Source organism: Rhinopithecus roxellana, chromosome 5 (genome assembly GCF_007565055.1).
Source record: "Rhinopithecus roxellana isolate Shanxi Qingling chromosome 5, ASM756505v1, whole genome shotgun sequence".
Classification (NCBI taxonomy): domain Eukaryota; kingdom Metazoa; phylum Chordata; class Mammalia; order Primates; family Cercopithecidae; genus Rhinopithecus; species Rhinopithecus roxellana.
In genome coordinates this window covers 42,506,786-42,516,419 of record NC_044553.1, presented here as the reverse complement: position 1 = coordinate 42,516,419, position 9,634 = coordinate 42,506,786, and the positions used below count along the sequence as shown (strand labels likewise).

Here is a 9,634-nt window from a genome sequence, read left to right as displayed (position 1 = left end):
GTTACTGAATTTCCACATATTTGTGAATTTTTCAGTTTTCTTCCTGTTACTGATTTCTAGTTACATGTTGGTGTGGTCAGAAAAGATATTTAGTATGATTTCAATCTTCTTAAATTTGTTGAGACTTGTTTTGTGGCCTACCATCTGTTCTATCCTGAATATTCCATGTGCACTTGAGAATAATGTATATTCTCCTATAGTTGGATAGAAAGTTCTGTATGTGCCTGTTAATTCCATTTGTTCTATAATATTGTTCAGACCTGCCATTTCCTTATTGATTTTCTAACTGGATAATCTGTTCATTGTTGAAATTAGGGTATTCAAATCCCTTACTATTATTGTATGGTTATCTAGTTCTCCTTTCAGTTTGGTTAATATTTGCTTTATATATTTAGGTGCTTTGATGTTGGGTGCCTACATGTTTACAACTGTTATATCTACTTGATGAATTCACCTCCTTGTCACCTCATAACTACCTTTTTGGTCTCTTGGGACTGTTTTTTACTTGAAGTCTATTCTGATATAAGTATAGTCACCTCTGCTTTCTTTTGGTTTCTATTTGCATGGAATATTTTTTTCCATCCCTTCACTTCCAGTCTGTCTGCCCTTAAATCTAAAACGACTCTCTTTCAGGCAGCAAATAATTGTATCTTATTTTTTATATATGTTCTGTCATTCTATGTCTTTTATTTATTTTTTGTTTTTATTTTTATTTTTATTTTTGAGATGGAGTCTCACTGTGTTGCCCAGGCTGGAGTGCAGTGTCATGATCTTGGCTCACTGCAACCTCTGCCTCCCAGGTTCAAGCAATTCTCATGCCTCAGCCTCCTGAGTAGCTGGGATTACAGGTGTTCGCCATCATGCCTGCCTAATATTTTTTGTATTTTTAGTAGAGACGGAGTTTCACCATGTTGGCTAGGCTGGTTTTGAACTTCTGACCTCAAGTGATCTGCCCGCCTTGGCCTCCCAAAGTGTTAGGATTACAGGCGTGAACCACCACGCCCAGCCTCTATGTCCTTTAATTGGAGAATGTAATACATTTCCATTTCAAGTAATTATCAATAGATAGGGACTTACTATGCCATTTTGCTCATTATGTTCTATTTGGTAGTTCTTTCTTTCTTTTCTTCTTCTCTTGGTGTGCTGAGCTGCTTTTTAAGCAGATGACCACCATTCTGTCTGTTTTGAGTCCCGATTTTACGGTCCCCCGAATTCCAGAAGTTTTGGAGTTCTGAATCCCTGAGACTTTCTGGAGATTCTGTGATGAGTTCCTTCTTGGATTTCCCTACTGGCAGATGAAGAGTCAGCTTTCCAAGGTCTGTTAATCAGTCACCTCTAGTCCATCTACTCTCTAGCTTCTACCATTGTGCTGCTTCCACTACCTGATCTTTGTCCTTGTGAGTTTATGTCTAAAAGAAATAAAACATTCTTTATTGTTATGTTAGTGAGATTTTGGGAGGAAGCAGAACCACATGTACAGGCTGAGCATGCCATCTTTATTCTGAAGTCTGAAAGATATTTTGGAAAGATTTTAATGCAAAAGCATCCAAAAAAGGTTTTGTTGCTTTAAGCAGACTATGAAAAATGGTATTGTTATAATAATTTTACTTGCTATTCAAATTATAGTTCCAGAGTTAAGAATGTCACCTGGGCGTCACCTGGGCATCACCTGGGTGCTTACTCGAAATACAGATTCCTGGGCCCCCTAGAGGAATTGTTTATTTTTTTTATTTTTTGAGACGGAGTCTCGCTCTGTCACCCAGGCTGGAGTGCAGTGGCGTGATCTCGGCTCACTGCAAGCTCCGCCTCCTGGGTTCATGCCATTCTCCTGCCTCAGCCTCTTGAGTAGCTGGGACTACAAGCGACCGCCGCCACGCCCAGCTAATTTTTTGTGTTTTTAGTAGAGACGGGGTTTCACTGTGTTAGCCGGGAAGGTCTCGATCTCTCCCTACATGAATATTGAATCAGAATTGGCATTTTGAAAGATCCCTAGGAGATTCCTATATATCCTGAGGGTTGAGAAGTGCTAATATGAACTTGTAATTAAAGGAAGCTAACTCTAATGAATTTTAATCTGGGAGTTAAAAATCTTGATACATTTTCTTACTAAATTGTTCTCAAAATTCTCGAGGTTGCTGTGAGATATAAAAGAGAAAGGAGTGCATTTTCATGAGATTTTCATCAAGTATGAAACAAAACTTCCATTTCATTTACCATGAGAAGAGATGTCAGACTGGTTGTGCTCAGACTTTTCTTAGCTGCCCACAGTTCTTGAGGCTGGTGGTAGTTTTTTTAGATTGGACAGATTGAGTCTTCAGTCACACTTTGAGCTGCCAAAATGAAAGCGTAGCTTCTCTTAGAGGCAAGGGATAGATTGATTAGTTCTATGTCCAACATTTCACCCAATAATTAATAAGTGCTCAATAACTCATTGTGGGGTGAATGAATAAAAAACAAGATACAACCCCTGTCTTCAAGATCGTCACACACCAGCAACAAAGACCAAGAAATAAATTGAATAATTAGCATACAGGGGTGACCAGTTCTAGAAATACTAAGCACAGGGAAGGTGCATCCAGCTCAGCATTGCTTGCACAAGGAGCCAAGGAGCTGATTCTCTTGGTGAACAGAGCTTGGTGCAGTTAGAGCAGCAGCTCTCACACTTTAGTGTGTATCAGAATCACCTGGAGTGCTTGTTGAACCACAGACAGCTGTGCCCTATCCTCAGCATTTCTGATTCAGTGGGGTGGGCCCAAGAATGTGCAAATGTAGTAAGCTCCTAGAAGATGCTGGTAATACTGGTCTTGGAACCACAGTTTGAGAATCACTTAACTTAGAGAATTACAACGAGTTCTGATGGCTGGACTCTAGCATCTTATAGGCAGGAGGCAGGTGATACTGTAGGCAGAAGCTTAAGGGTAGGAATTTTATTGTGGAGATTGTGGGGAGCCATTAACAGGAGAGTGATGGACTCTCATTTGCCTTTTGGAAAGATCACTTTGGGTGTGGTGTGGAGGATGGATCAGAGTCAAGAATACGTGGGGACCAGAAAACCAAATAAGAGGTTTATTATAGCTATCTAAGAAATAATCAAAACTTGGAGTAAAGGCGCGATGATGAATATCCTTAGGACTTGGTGGCCAATTGGAAGTGGGAGGGGCAGAGAGGGAGGAGTTAATAAGAACCATCAGATTTCTGGCTGTGTGTGTTGGGATTGTGTGATTCAAGACACAGGAAGAGAAGTGGGTTTGAAGCAAGGTTGTAGAGAAAAGCAAAGGAGGTGAGTACAGGACATGTTGAATTTGAGATGCCAGCAAGATATCTGGGTGGACTCCCTTGTAGGCAGTTTTACTTATGGAATTGGAGGCCAGCTGCAAGGTCTGGTAAGTAATCCAGCCCCTTCCCTCCTGCCACTTCCATTTGATCTCCCATATCGTTTGTTTGGATGAGGCATTGTATTTGTAAGCAACAATACGAATATAACCTTTAAGGGCCTTGAGAATACAATACTTTTCTAAATATTTTCTCAAGAAAACAAATGTTCTACTTGTTTGATTCACAGGGTAGGTGGGAGGAAGAAAGAGCTGAAGTACGAGTCTTCTAATACCAGAAGAGGTTAATAAAGCCGCCCTCTGAGTGGCCAGTCGAATTGGAACTTGGTAAGCTTGAAAGGGGCAAAAATCACTTGACTGGTCTGCAGTGCCATATGACAAACAGCTGAGACTCATTAGCTGGATTGCGGGTTTTTACAGCGATGCCTGTTTTGAAAGTTGATGGAGCGAACTGCTTTTCAAAAGAGTCTTTTGAAAACCTTTTTAAGTAGGCCATTCTGACTTTAACATTTCTCCCTGTCTTAACCTCAGACAAAAAGTAACCTTCCTGAAGAGGACATGTGATTGGAAATTGTCAATTGTTGAAGCGTTGGTAACTTCTGTCTCTAACGTTTTAGAAAATTACAACAAGCGGTTCTCTACCCTGGCAAGGTATGGTTTTGTATTTATCTTTTTTTTTTTTTGGTAGTGGTTTTGAGCTCTGTCATGTCAATTTTCATGCGCTTAAATTATGTGCAATATGACATACAATACCAGTGCACATATTATTTTTAAACTAAAGACTTTATGATGTCTACTAAATTTCTAGGGATTAGTTTGAAAAGTGCATTTTCAGTGACCAGGGAGTGGGTATGAATACTGACTGCATTCTTCCTTCCTTTTCTGTACGTGAATAAAGAAACACAGGTTTTTACTTTCAGGTAATTGTTTAATATGAGAGCTGATTAAGAAATTGAATTATTCTGAGAGTCTTGCTTATCCTCTGAGGGTTGTTTGACAAAAATTCAAGCTTACTGGTGTTTTGCTTTTGATAGTGTTAACAGCTTTCTTTCTTTTCTTTTCTTTTCTTTCTTTTGTTAAATTTGAGACAGAGTCTTGCTCTGTCACCCAGGCTTGAGTGCAGTGGTACAGTCTTGGGTTACTGCAACTTCTGCCTCCCAGGATCAAGCGATTCTCCTGCCTCAGCGTCCTGAGTAGCTGGGACCCCAAGCTACCATGCCTGGCTAATTTTTGTATTTTTAGTAGAGATGGGGTTTCACCATGTTGGCCAGGCTGGTCTCAAACTTCTGACCCCAAATGATCTGCCTGCCTCGGCCTCCCAAAGTGCTGGGATTATAGGCATGAGCCACCGTGCCCGGCCTAATAGTGTTAATAGTTTTAATGGAGGAATGTAAGTGTGTGTTTTAGTATAAGGTTTATTTCTTCTGGGAATTAAATCCGCTTTTCAATTAGTATTAATTCTGTTAGGTTTGATAAGGGTATTGTTGTTACGTAAGGAAATGTCCGTATGTTTTAGAGATGCAAAGTGAAGTATGCTGGAGTGAAAGATCTGGGTGGTGTGATGGGAGATTTCATTATATAATTCTCTCTACTTCTGGATATTGTGTTAGTTTACTAGAGCTGCCATAACAAAGTGCCATAAACTGGGTGGCTTTAAAACTGTGATTTCAAAAACAGAAATTTATTGCCTCACAGTTCTGGAGCCTGAAAGTCTAAGATCAAGATGTCAGCAGGGTTGGTCCCATTTGAGGACTGTGAGGGAGAATCCGTTCCAGGCCTTTCTGCTTAGCTATGGATGGCTGTCTTCTCCCTATGTCTCTTCATGCCATCCTCCCTGTATTCATATCTGTGATCACAGTTCCTTTCTTGTAAAGAGACCATGAGGGTAGATTAGGACCCACCGTAATGACCTCTTTTTAACTTGATTCCCTCTATAAAGGTCCTAGCTCCAAAAAACATTATATTCTGAGGTACTGGGAGTTAGAGCTTCAGCATGTGAATTTTAGGGGAACACAATTCAATCCATAACTGGCAGTCTGAAAAGTTTCATAATATGACATTTTAAAGATTTGCCTCAAATTGCATGCAGTAAACATTTGTTAAGCCCAGTGCCTGGTATGTGCTGGATATTGAGTGTGTAAAGATGTGTAAGACATGGTTCCTGTCCACTCACCCATGGTTTAATCAAATACAGGGATCTAACTTTGTGAGTGTGTATGTGTTTGCTTATTGCTTCCACTGAGTTGTAGCTACTCTCACACTTGTGTGTCCCTGGAGGCACAATCACGGTCCTGACACATGGACAGCCTAATATCACAAGAGATACCTGGAAGGGTTCCCTTGCCCTGAGCACCCATGAGCATAGGTTAAGAGGGTGGAAGGACTTCGTGTTCACCCAGTCCATTCTTCTCATTTTACAGATGAAGAAATTGAGGCTTAGAAGTGCTAAAGTCATTTGCTGATTTGTATTAGTGCCAAGTCATCCTTCAGAGTCTCCTGGCTTCCATTCCAGTGTGGTGACCAAAAAATACTGTTTTCTTTGCCACAAACTCATGCTTTTCACCTGGAAATGAACCCCAAGCCCCATTATCAGAAGTCACTGTGGGAAAGAGCCTTGATAAAAAGCGGACATTCTGTATCAAGGTTCTTGGATTATAAATACCAAAAAAAAAAAAAAAAAAAAAAATTTGGGGGATGAGTGTTTATTCACGAGGGCATTTTATCCATAGAATGAAGTTAGATTTAATACATTCCAAAGGAGTTTAGCCCCATCTTGGCTGCTTTCTCTGTTTCTTAGCTCTTTCTCCTTGTCACTTGTAGAAATAGGTCGTAGAGCTATGACCCTGCGGCCATAAGAATACAAACAACCATTTTTCTTCTTTCTTGGTGCTTCTGCTGCCCACAAGACAGGAACTGTGGCAGAAAGGGGACAGTCTGATGAAATCTTGCTGGCTGGCAGGATGGCACCATGGCAACTAGGCTGCCTCTCTCTGCAGCTGTTTCAGCTTCCGCCCTCTCTGGACACTCGGTACCTGAGTGCTCAACGGGGAAACTGTCTTCTCCCTGCCTCCATTTCTGTTTTTCCTCCGTAGGATTAAGGCTTCTTGAGATATCTGCTCATCTTTTGCTGTTATTCCTTTCTTCCTCCCTTTGAACTTGTTTGATTTAGAGCCAGAGCTCAGGCTATAGCACACATGATAGCTGATGAGTCATGTGAAGCCCATTAAGAACAAAAGCTGATTATCACAGGAGCCATTATTTACTTGCGCTATCTATGCACCAGCACGTTTTCTTGTGTGCTTCTGGTGTTGCTGCAGCATGGCTGGGGCCCTCTTACGGTGTAGGCTGGGGGCAGGTAGGGGAAGTGGGTGATGGATGAGATGGGCTGCTGCTTGAGAGAGGAGCTAGCTTTGCTGCTGCTTCTCTGAAGGCAGAAGTCACTTTGCTCAAACACGGGTATAAATCATCCTTTCAAGAGCTGAGAGCATCCATTTTTTTGTTTGTTTTTCTTGTTTTCCCCGTTTCATACTCTATCAGGCCTCCTTTCTTGATGACATGATCTAAGCTGGAATCTTTTAGCTATTCTTTAGCTAGATGGTAAATCCAGCAAATAGCTAGATGGTAAATTCATTCATCTAGCAAATAGTGAATGGGTTCGCCATTTTCACACGGAGAAGGTCCAGACCACTTCAAGTTTGTACCTCTGTGGTGTGGCAACTGAGCCAGCCTGTGGATGATCACTGCTTGAAAAATCTCCTTCCTACTGTCCTTCTTGGATCTGTCTTGCTGCTCCTTACATTTTGGTTCTCTCTTCACTCTAAATGTCCATCTCATTTTTCCCATGGCCTCAGGAAATAGAATTATGTTGATGACACTAAAATTCATAGCCATATTCTTCTTGTGAGCCCTAGGTCTGTTTTCCAAATGTGAATTAAATACAACTCCCTTGATGTCCCTCAGCCATGAGAGACATTTAACTGGTTATATACCGTACAGTGTAATGTGGTAGTTGAGAGTGTGTCTGAGTTCAAATCTTGGTTCTGCCATTTCTGGTTGGGTGACCTTGGGCAAATTTATTAACCTTTCTGTGCATTGGTTTTTTTCATCTGTAGATTAGAGACTTTATACAGTTGTTGTGAAGACTAAATGAGTCAGTGCTTTAAAGGATTTAGAATAGTGCTCAGTGTTAGTTATAATAATTATCATCTTCTCAAACAATCTTTTCCTTTTTCAGTTAACGATATACCATTTATTTACCAAACTAAAAGTTTTTATTATCTTTAATTTCTATACTAGTCTATCAAGAAATTATATTGATTTCTACCTCCTAAATATATCTCGAATTAATCACTTCTTTTTCATCCCTACTGTCTCCAACACAATTCAAACCCTCAGAGTCTCTCTCCATATGTCTTAACCAGTTCAAACTGTTACAACAAAGTGCTATAGACTGGATAGCTTGCAAACAGCAGAAATTTATTTCTCACTGTTCTAGAGGCTGAAAGTCTGAGATCAGGGTGTTAACATGCTCAGATTTTGGTGAGAGCTCTCTTCCAGGTTGCAGACACTTGACTTTTCACTGTATTCTCACAAGGCAGAAAGGTAGCTCTCTGGCTTCTTCTTATAGGGGCACTAATCCCCTTCACGAAGGATCTATCCTCAAAACCTAATTGCTTACCAAAGACCGTCCTCTTTATACCGTCACATTGGGGATTAGATTTCAACATGCCATTTTTGGGGAGACACAAACATTCAGTTGGTAACATTACAGCCTCCTGATGCTGTGTGTATTTCCAGTCTCCCTGTGGCTGCCATAGAGATCTTTTGAAGGCACACATTTCATGGTTCTCTCCTGCATAAAGAGCCCATGGTGGTCTTCCCTTGGCCAGAAGATAACACACAAACTTTTTTTTTTTTTTTTTTTTTTTATACTTTAAGTTCTAGGGTACATGTGCACAACGTGCAGGTTTGTTACATATGTATACTTGTGTCATGTTGGTGTGCTGCACCCATCAACTCGTCAGCATTCATCAACTCGTCATTTACATCAGGTATAACTCCCAGTGCCATCCCTCCCCCCTACCCCCCTCCCTATAATAGGCCCCGGTGTGTGATGTTCCCCTTCCAGAGTCCAAGTGATCTCATTGTTCAATTCCCACCTATGAGTGAGAACATGCAGTGTTTGGTTTTCTGTTCTTGCGATAGTTTGCTGAGAATGATGGTTTCCAGCTGCATCCATGTCCCTACAAAGGACGCAAACTCATCCTTTTTTATGGCTGCATAGTATTCCATGGTGTATATGTGCCACATTTGCTTAATCCAGTCTGTCACTGATGGACATTTGGGTTGATTCCAAGTCTTTGCTATTGTGAATAGTGCCGCAATAAACATACGTGTGCATGTGTCTTTATAGCAGCATGATTTGTAATCCTTTGGGTATATCCCCAGTAATGGGATGGCTGGGTCATATGGTATTTCTAGTTCTAGATCCTTGAGGAATCGCCATATTGTTTTCCACAATAGTTGAACCAGTTTACAATCCCACCAACAGTGTAAAAGTGTTCCTATTTCTCCACAGCCTCTCCAGCACCTGTTGTTTCCTGACTTTTTAATGATTGCCATTCTAACTGGTGTGAGATGGTATCTCACTGAACACACAAACTTTTTAGTGTCATGTCACAGTCCCTTTAGGCCCAGGTCTCCAACACTTTCCCATGTTTTCAGCCTCTGTTCTGGATACCTTCTCCCCTACCTCCATGCATCCTTTCAGCCACGTCCACTGCTGAGGTCCTTTCGTGCATCCTAAGTAACCTTAGCCTCTTACACCTTTGCAAGTACAAACCCTCAAACCCTTACCCGCCCGCATCAGTCAGCCCAAGATGTGTTCCCTCCTGAAGGATTTAAACCTGGTCTATTTGTTTTTTTAATTTTGGACAACAGGCATTCGTTACCAAATTCCATCAAAACTCGGTTACATGTTTTGGATTGGCATCAAGAATTATTTGCTTACAGTTTTTGTTATCTTGAAAGGATAATGCTTATTTGGCTGACATGTGAGGTAAAGACCTTCCCCACATTATCTGGTGCACTGTATAATTTTTGTCCATTCACATTTATCACTTGTCCCTCTGTGTGCCTGGACACTCATATTCTCACTTCAGTCCTTGACTCATGCCCCTGTGTGAAGTTTTTCTGATTCCCTCCTTAGACATCGTGGGCTCCTTCTCCACCCTCTTGTGCTATCTCCCCAGGCCTCCCATCTCCCCAGCGGCTTGCACATACTTCTGTTACTGTTCTTCTTC

The 9,634-nt window shown here is 41.1% G+C and overlaps 1 protein-coding gene across 3 annotated transcripts in view; it reads left to right on the top strand.

Moving 5' to 3' along the window:
• RAB27A (RAB27A, member RAS oncogene family) overlaps positions 1–9,634 on the top strand; it is a 94,818-nt gene that overhangs the window by 18,336 nt on the left and 66,848 nt on the right. For all 3 annotated transcript variants that reach the window (XM_010372572.2, XM_030930550.1, XM_030930549.1), the window contains exons 2-3: positions 3,563–3,659; positions 3,864–3,983. The gene's annotated coding sequence lies outside the window, so the exon portion shown is untranslated. The remainder of the gene's footprint in view (positions 1–3,562; positions 3,660–3,863; positions 3,984–9,634) is intronic.